Genomic DNA, 9,120 nt, shown 5'->3' on the forward strand with positions numbered 1-9,120 from the left:
TGCACTTATAACATACTCCACTTCATAAGCAACGTCCTCCATGAGACCTCCCACAGCTATGATAGGCAGGTAGTTCTTTCAAGGTCTTTCCTGTTGCAGCAATCTCCCGACGATGTCGTTGAAAAACACCACCTGACCCCAGATTTCGCTATGGCACTACAGTAGGCTTCAACTTAGCCTTCCTCTTCTAACCTAGGGTTAACCCTATCCCTGCAGCCTTGGACGGATCAACCCTCTCATGTAAACTCATATCCACTGTCAGACACAGTGCATTAGAATGGGTGGCTGGCCTAAAAGCTCGAACAAAACCCTAGAGGTCTAATCTGAGACCGCTAACAAACATGTCGATCCTGGCAGCCTCATTCGCTATTACTTCAGGAGCAAAGTGAGATAGCATATCAAACTCTGCATCATATTGATACACAGTCATATTGTCCTGCTCCAGGTTTAGAAACTCTTGCTGCTTAGCATATCTCAGGCTGGCAGAGAAGAATTTTGCATAGAAATTTTCCTTGAACTGCTCCTAGGTTATCTGGTTGACGTCACCACCCAGCATCCTCTCTGTAGTCTCCCACCAGGCAGTGCCTCTATCCATAAAAAGGAATACTGCGCACTGAACTTTCTGGTTATTAGGGCACTTTATATATCGGAAGATGGTCTCTACAGAAGCCAACCACATATGGGGCTTGGTGGGATCTTCCAAGGACCTGTCAGATGACTTAGGGTTGTACTTCTTGAAATCTCTCAGATGTTTAGCCTCTGCAGACAGCTAATTTGGCACGTTATGGGATTCTACTAGGGTCTGAACAAGGGTTGGCGGGGTCTGCTGGTAGCCTGAAATGGTGCCAATGCATCTCTTAGCATATCTTGGTATCGCTGCTCCATTGTAGCGAGGTTTGCCTGAGTGACAGGTGTAGTAGGGTTAGCAACTTGCACAACAGGTTGTTTTTCAAGCTAGGTACGTCCAGCTCCTCTACCTCCCTTACCACCTTTACGTGCACCTCTACATGGCGACATTTTTCCTAAATTCTACCAGCATAAGTCTTTCACAATACAATCATAACATTCATACTTTATCTAGTTTAATACAGGCAAGGTCATAAACGTATGCATAATCATAAATCATAAAACATATCTGGCGAGTGACGAAGGACCGTATTAGCCATAGGGATAAAAACAAAAACAAAGACTTACATCATAAGTCAATCTGCAGAACAGAAAAACTTAGACTCTGATACCAACTCGTATTTATTTATTTATTTTTGGCCTGAATCGATCGATACCAGACACATATCACTAAATTTCATAAATTTGGATGAGTTGTAGCCAAAATATAAAATATATATTGTGGCTAGTTGAAGAAGACTAATAGATGATTTAATTATTATTATTTCTTTACAAATGAGCATAAACCACACAACAACTTGCACTACTTATATTTAATGCAATGTTGTTATATCAAGGTTTTGTCAACATAGATTAATAATTAACCTTAAAGGTAAGCATATGATTCATAATCGTCATCTACAATATAGTAGTTGAAATCTAATAATTAATGATATACTGTATTTAAATTATATTCACAAAATTTGTAAGATTGATTTTTTAATTTGAATATAAAAAAGTAATTAATTTAAGAAATTACAAATGAAGATCAAGATGGAATATATGCTTTAACTAGAGTAAAAATGAACCCATTTTACCCAAGAACTTTTTTGTCCCAAAACAATCAAAAGGGTTGGCTAATGGGGTAGTGCTTTTCTTTTTCTTTTTTTCTTTTTTTCTGCTAGACTAGACCATATATATATATTTTAATTAGGGAATAATTAAATGTTCATTTAAGCATCTTAATGAATCACTTTAAACTTTTGACAATTGGTGCACTCCGCCACTTAGAGCATTCTTCTAGAATCCTCAAAGCAAATAGAAAAAGGAGAAGAAAGTTATTATTAACCAAAATGTGGATTAAGTGAGTTATTATAGAGTTTTTTTGAAAAATAGGATAGCACGTGTGGATTAATTTATTGTCTGATGCGTTTCACATTTTAAATAAATAAATAAAAACCAAAAGATTGAATATTTGGCTTCATTTTTTATGCAATTTTTTCTTTAATATTATTTTAATCCAATTCAGTACGAAGACTGTGAATGTTTTTTTTTTTTTTTTTTTTTTATTTCATTTTTCTGTTTTCCTTTTTTTTACGAATTAAGATTTTCTTTCTTATTTAATCTTCTAATCTTTTTTTACAATTCACTTCTTTCATATTTGGAAAACTTTCAAAATATACAAAATATTTCTTATTTCAAGGGTTTTTAAATTTTGTTTATAAAAGTATTTATACCATTTCTTTTTAACGTTTATTCTTTAATTTGGGAGTTTCTTTTTCTATATATATTACAATTTTTCAAATTTATTATTATTAATACAAATTTTAAATATTTGATAAAATTTGATATTTCAAATATTTTATTCAATCTAAAATTTGGTTATATATATATGAATGTTTATAATTTCTCTAAAATAAGTCTACTAAACAATTAGGAGCTTTTTAAAAAATACGACAAGACACAAAAATATTTATATTGTATTGAACAATTTTTAGAAAAATAAAAAAGTCCACAACGTGAAATAACAAAAATACCTCGCAATTAATCGGTCACACACATTTAAAGAATGATTTTGTATTCAGCCTAAACGATCTTGTACCACATCTAAATGGTCTATTAATGAGAATGATTTATCTCTATTTATCTGAGATAGACAACTATCGTTTAGGAATTGGTACACGATCATTTAGATCTTATACCAAGAAGAAAAAAGAAGATGAGAGATGAATAAGAAGTAAAAAATTGTTGAAGAGGAAACAAAGAAATCAAATAGAAGAAAAAGTGGAAAAATGAAAAAATGAGAAGTGATAATATGAATAATAAATGCATATCTTAATTTATCTTGATCCATGGTGATTACTAATAAATTATAATATTTTATATATTTTATTATTTTAAATAAATTTGGAAAAGTTGGGTGTATTTTGATTTAAGATTAGTGTTTTTTAAATTAATATTCTAAAAATATTAATTTGAATTATTTAAAAAAGAATTCTGAAATCCATGAGAAAGTAAAAAGGTGGTGTTAAATAAAATTATAATGGAATAGAAAGTAATAAAAACATAATTAGTTGTTAATTAAGAAAAAAATAAATAAATAAAGGAATTAAAGATAGGGAAATTGAAGAAGTAGGTGTCCAATTAGTTTGCAAAATTGTAACGACCCAACTCTTTATACTAAGCTGAGGTCGTTACTAAAACGGAACGATGACAAGAGACACTTTTTTTGAAACGAGGGAAGAATAAATTTTCATTAAAAATGGAATATTAAAACATTGAAACATAGACGCGGAAGCAAAACTGAGTCCCCATATGGCATGTCACGGATCCTTCTCTGTCGCTCGCCAGCTTTCCTCTACCTTTACCTTCGCCTGAAATGTTAAACATAGAAAGAGTGAGTATAAACATATACTCAGTAAGGGACCTACTACTAGTCCCGCTAGGTGTCTGTTAACTTCCCATTAGAGTCCTGAAAATGGTACCCAATCTCTGGCACGTTCCCGAACACGTGCAACATGCGCTCCCGTAGGAACGAAAATCTGGTCTTCGGTGTCCCGAGGGAGCACCTAGGACATGCTGGTCTGTAGTGAACCCGGGGGTAACACTAAGACAATCGGGATGCGAGGACCCCGTCGAATCACTCGAATTATATCTATATCCATGCTAGACTGGCGTCCCGTCGGACCACTCAGTCCTAAATAGGTGGTGATCCCGAAGGACACCCATGCAGGTACGACTCTAATAGACAAAGTTAACAGAACACCATATCCATAGCATGTAGCATAACATAACATCATAACATGGCATGAGTATTAATCTTAACGTCCTTAATCATGTGATTAATATATCATGCATTAACAATCATCAACAGTCATCAACAACATACTACCGGTCATTAACATAACATCAGTCATCATCATCAATCATCAACATAATAATCTCAGTCATCATCATCAACATCAACTATCATCATAATCTCGGTATAATCATTATCATCAAATTATGCATTTTAGCTACCATCAATGCATAATCATAATTACATGCGGTCTCTTGAATTCAGTTCGAAGGTCTAGTAGGAGAATCTCTTACCTGGAGATTTTAGCCAAACAAAGGTACTCCTTAGTTGACAGTAAAATTCTCCAATTAACTTGATCCTAATCATAAAAGGAACACTTAGTATCTTAATTAATGAAATTGGCAATTGACTAACACCCAAAAATTCTCCCAAATTAACTTTCTAAAAATTGGGTTGAAACCAATTCAACCTTGATTGGGAAAAATCCAAGATTTAGATCTTAAAAAGTTTAGCCAATTGAACCTTTAAAGAAACCTCAAATAGATCCAAAATTAAATTAATAAAATATTAATTTAATTTCATTAGCTTACCAAGGTTACTCAGATGGAGGTTGGAAAATCCTCTTATCCTTGATGAAAAATTCATCACTTTAAATCCTCAAGCTTCCAAAGAGACCAATCTTAACTTTAACTGAGGCGGCGACAACAGAGGGTTATCTTAGAGAAGAAGATAAAGAACCTTTTTCTTTTTCCTTTATTTCCATCTTAAGCATTCTAATGCTATTTATAGACTCACATAATAACAATAATAATAATAATTATTATTTCCTTTTCCTTTTCCTTTTAGGATATATATAATAACAATAATATTTATTATTATTATTTTCTTTTCCTTTTCCTTTTAGGATATATATATAATACCAAAAAATATACATATATCTTTATTCCCATTATCTTTCCTAAATCAATGCCTTAATCTTAGGCATTTACAACTATTAGTAATAATAATAATACTTCTTTATTATTATTATTTTTCTCTCACCAAAATCTACAATAAATATATATTTATTTAAACCATTATTCTCTCTTGCAAATAAATATATATCTTTTTTGTCCAATCAAATCAACCATCTCTCTCCTTATGGATTATCTTCTTTTCCAAACAAATATAATTATATTCCATCATATAATTAACTTCACTTTTCCATATTATTAATTAAATATATATATCCATATATATATACTCAATTAATTACAATTCCACAAAAACTAACTTTTCCCTCCAAAATCTCAAATTAACTTAAGTCCTCAATTAATTTAATCAATCAAATCTTTTCCACTAAATCACTTATAACTTCCAACATGAATTATCTTAAACCAACCATAACAACTTCACTCCATAATCAAGATTTATCTTTCTGCAGAATAATTAATTATCATCCACAATAATTAATTATTATTTACCTTTCTTCCAAAATAATTAATTATCTTCTACAATAATTAATTATTATTTATCTTTCTCAAAAATAATTAATTATCTTCCACAATAATTAATTATTGTTTACCTTTCTCCAAAGTAATTATCCTTTTACAAATAATTAATTATTGTTTATCTTTCTCCAAAGTAATTATCCTTTTACAAATAATTAATTATTGTTTATCTTTCTCCAAAGTAATTATCCTTTTACAAATAATTAATTATTGTTTATCTTTCTCCAAAGTAATTAATTATCCTTTTACAAATAATTATATTTTCCCAAAATATAATTATTTTACTTTTTCTCCTTTAATAAATATCCTTTCTCCAAAACACAACTATTTTTTCCTTAAATAATTATATTTCAACAAATATAATTATCGTTTCCTTTAACATAATAATTATATATATATTTCCACATATACATATAATTATTCAATCTCCAACAAACTTTCCACCCCACAATTTAATTAAATAACATCCATAATTATTTAATTAAATTCAACTTCAACAACACTAAAAATCCACAACTTTACTTAATTCTCTTAACCTACCATTTAAACAAAAACTTAACAAACACCACGTGCCAAAACCTCTAATTAATTAAATATTCATCCAAGAAATATTTAATTAATTTCAATTCCCACATAAATCAAATAATTCTCATTAAATGGATTCAAAATAACGCCCAATAAATTATCTTAATTTTTGGGGCGTTACAATCTTCCCTCCTTTAACAACTTTCGTCCTCGAAAGTTCTAATCTTTGAACAGCTTGGGATACTTGGCTCTCACAAATTCTACCAAATTCCAAAATCTTTAATTAAATATACACACCCATGTATATATATTTAATTAATCTAACACAAAACACCAAATACATTCCTTAACTTCTAATTCCACTTAATGTAATACCCATAATAAGTTCCTTAAATTTATGGGGTGTTACAATCTTCCCTCGCTAAGAAACTTTCGTCCTCGAAAGTTTTAGTTCTTGAACAATTTCGAGTATCGAGCTCTCTTGTCATACTCTTGTTCCTAAGTAGCATTGTCAACTTGGTAACTTTGCCATAATATTTTCCTAAGTGCAACTCTCATGTTGCGCAATGCTTTACTTCACTTGACAAAATATTACTTTTCTCAAACACTTTTCTTTCCTTTACACTTATCCAAGTAAAACTTAATTCATAAACCTTCAAAAACTACGTTCTATTTTCCAACTTCAAACTTCGACCAAAAAGGTATTCTCCACCATTTAGCAATCTTTAGAAGTCACTAATTTCTCTTTTCTTGTTTGATAAAGTTCAAACTCATGTCCAACTATTGCTTTCTTTAATGACATCAACTTAACTAGTTATTCTAAAGAAATTCGTTATTTCATCACTTGTACTTTAAACTAGATGTAACTTATCCTTCATGGTAAACTCAAAACAATTTCTTGAAATCTCACCAAAATAACTATGCACTAAAGTTTACTTTGTTCCTTCTCCAGCAACTCAATTCTAAATACCGTCAAATGTGTTTGATATACTTGAACTTAACCATGCCTTTAGTTTCCTTTAAAACCACCAACATAACTAATGTCTTAGATATCCAGCCACAAAGCAGTTCATCAGGCTGAACACGTTCTACTCTTTTGCCTACTTAATCACCCCTTTGAGCACCTCTACGTGGCAACATTTTTCTTAAAACTTTACCACCAAAGCCATCACCATTTAAATCATAACATCCATGCAGTTCTAGTTTAATACAGGCAAGGTCACGTGCATATTCATAATCATGTATCATAAAATACATACCTGGCGAGTGACGAAGGACCGTAATAGCCATAGGGACAAAAATCAAAGACTCACATCGTAAGTTAGTCTACAGAACCTAAAAGCTGACGCTCTGATACCAACTGTAACGACCCAACTCTTTATACTAAGCTGAGGTCGTTACTAAAACGGAACGATGACAAGAGACACTTTTTTTGAAACGAGGGAAGAATAAATTTTCATTAAAAATGGAATATTAAAACATTGAAACATAGACGCGGAAGCAAAACTGAGTCCCCATATGGCATGTCACGGATCCTTCTCTGTCGCTCGCCAGCTTTCCTCTACCTTTACCTTCGCCTGAAATGTTAAACATAGAAAGAGTGAGTATAAACATATACTCAGTAAGGGACCTACTACTAGTCCCGCTAGGTGTCTGTTAACTTCCCATTAGAGTCCTGAAAATGGTACCCAATCTCTGGCACGTTCCCGAACACGTGCAACATGCGCTCCCGTAGGAACGAAAATCTGGTCTTCGGTGTCCCGAGGGAGCACCTAGGACATGCTGGTCTGTAGTGAACCCGGGGGTAACACTAAGACAATCGGGATGCGAGGACCCCGTCGAATCACTCGAATTATATCTATATCCATGCTAGACTGGCGTCCCGTCGGACCACTCAGTCCTAAATAGGTGGTGATCCCGAAGGACACCCATGCAGGTACGACTCTAATAGACAAAGTTAACAGAACACCATATCCATAGCATGTAGCATAACATAACATCATAACATGGCATGAGTATTAATCTTAACGTCCTTAATCATGTGATTAATATATCATGCATTAACAATCATCAACAGTCATCAACAACATACTACCGGTCATTAACATAACATCAGTCATCATCATCAATCATCAACATAATAATCTCAGTCATCATCATCAACATCAACTATCATCATAATCTCGGTATAATCATTATCATCAAATTATGCATTTTAGCTACCATCAATGCATAATCATAATTACATGCGGTCTCTTGAATTCAGTTCGAAGGTCTAGTAGGAGAATCTCTTACCTGGAGATTTTAGCCAAACAAAGGTACTCCTTAGTTGACAGTAAAATTCTCCAATTAACTTGATCCTAATCATAAAAGGAACACTTAGTATCTTAATTAATGAAATTGGCAATTGACTAACACCCAAAAATTCTCCCAAATTAACTTTCTAAAAATTGGGTTGAAACCAATTCAACCTTGATTGGGAAAAATCCAAGATTTAGATCTTAAAAAGTTTAGCCAATTGAACCTTTAAAGAAACCTCAAATAGATCCAAAATTAAATTAATAAAATATTAATTTAATTTCATTAGCTTACCAAGGTTACTCAGATGGAGGTTGGAAAATCCTCTTATCCTTGATGAAAAATTCATCACTTTAAATCCTCAAGCTTCCAAAGAGACCAATCTTAACTTTAACTGAGGCGGCGACAACAGAGGGTTATCTTAGAGAAGAAGATAAAGAACCTTTTTCTTTTTCCTTTATTTCCATCTTAAGCATTCTAATGCTATTTATAGATTCACATAATAACAATAATAATAATAATTATTATTTCCTTTTCCTTTTCCTTTTAGGATATATATAATAACAATAATATTTATTATTATTATTTTCTTTTCCTTTTCCTTTTAGGATATATATATAATACCAAAAAATATACATATATCTTTATTCCCATTATCTTTCCTAAATCAATGCCTTAATCTTAGGCATTTACAACTATTAGTAATAATAATAATACTTCTTTATTATTATTATTTTTCTCTCACCAAAATCTACAATAAATATATATTTATTTAAACCATTATTCTCTCTTGCAAATAAATATATATCTTTTTTGTCCAATCAAATCAACCATCTCTCTCCTTATGGATTATCTTCTTTTCCAAACAAATATAATTATATTCCATCATATAATTAACTTCAC

General features: G+C 31.5%; 1 long non-coding RNA gene across 4 annotated transcripts; it reads right to left on the reverse strand.

Annotated features, from left to right (window-relative positions):
• Positions 1–3,252: 3,252 nt before the first annotated feature.
• On the reverse strand, positions 3,253–8,631 carry LOC127151125 (uncharacterized). Of its 4 annotated transcripts, none has more exons than XR_007823860.1 (3): positions 8,512–8,631; positions 4,198–4,262; positions 3,253–3,479 (listed from the first exon to the last, which is right to left on the reverse strand). It is a non-coding gene; the product is annotated as an uncharacterized LOC127151125 (long non-coding RNA). The 4 variants fall into 4 exon arrangements; XR_007823861.1 differs by lacking the exon at positions 4,198–4,262 and adding an exon at positions 8,215–8,279; XR_007823859.1 differs by lacking the exon at positions 8,512–8,631 and adding an exon at positions 4,495–4,757.
• Between the last annotated feature and the right edge of the window lie 489 nt (positions 8,632–9,120).

Source organism: Cucumis melo, chromosome 10 (assembly GCF_025177605.1).
Source record: "Cucumis melo cultivar AY chromosome 10, USDA_Cmelo_AY_1.0, whole genome shotgun sequence".
Lineage (NCBI taxonomy): Eukaryota > Viridiplantae > Streptophyta > Magnoliopsida > Cucurbitales > Cucurbitaceae > Cucumis > Cucumis melo.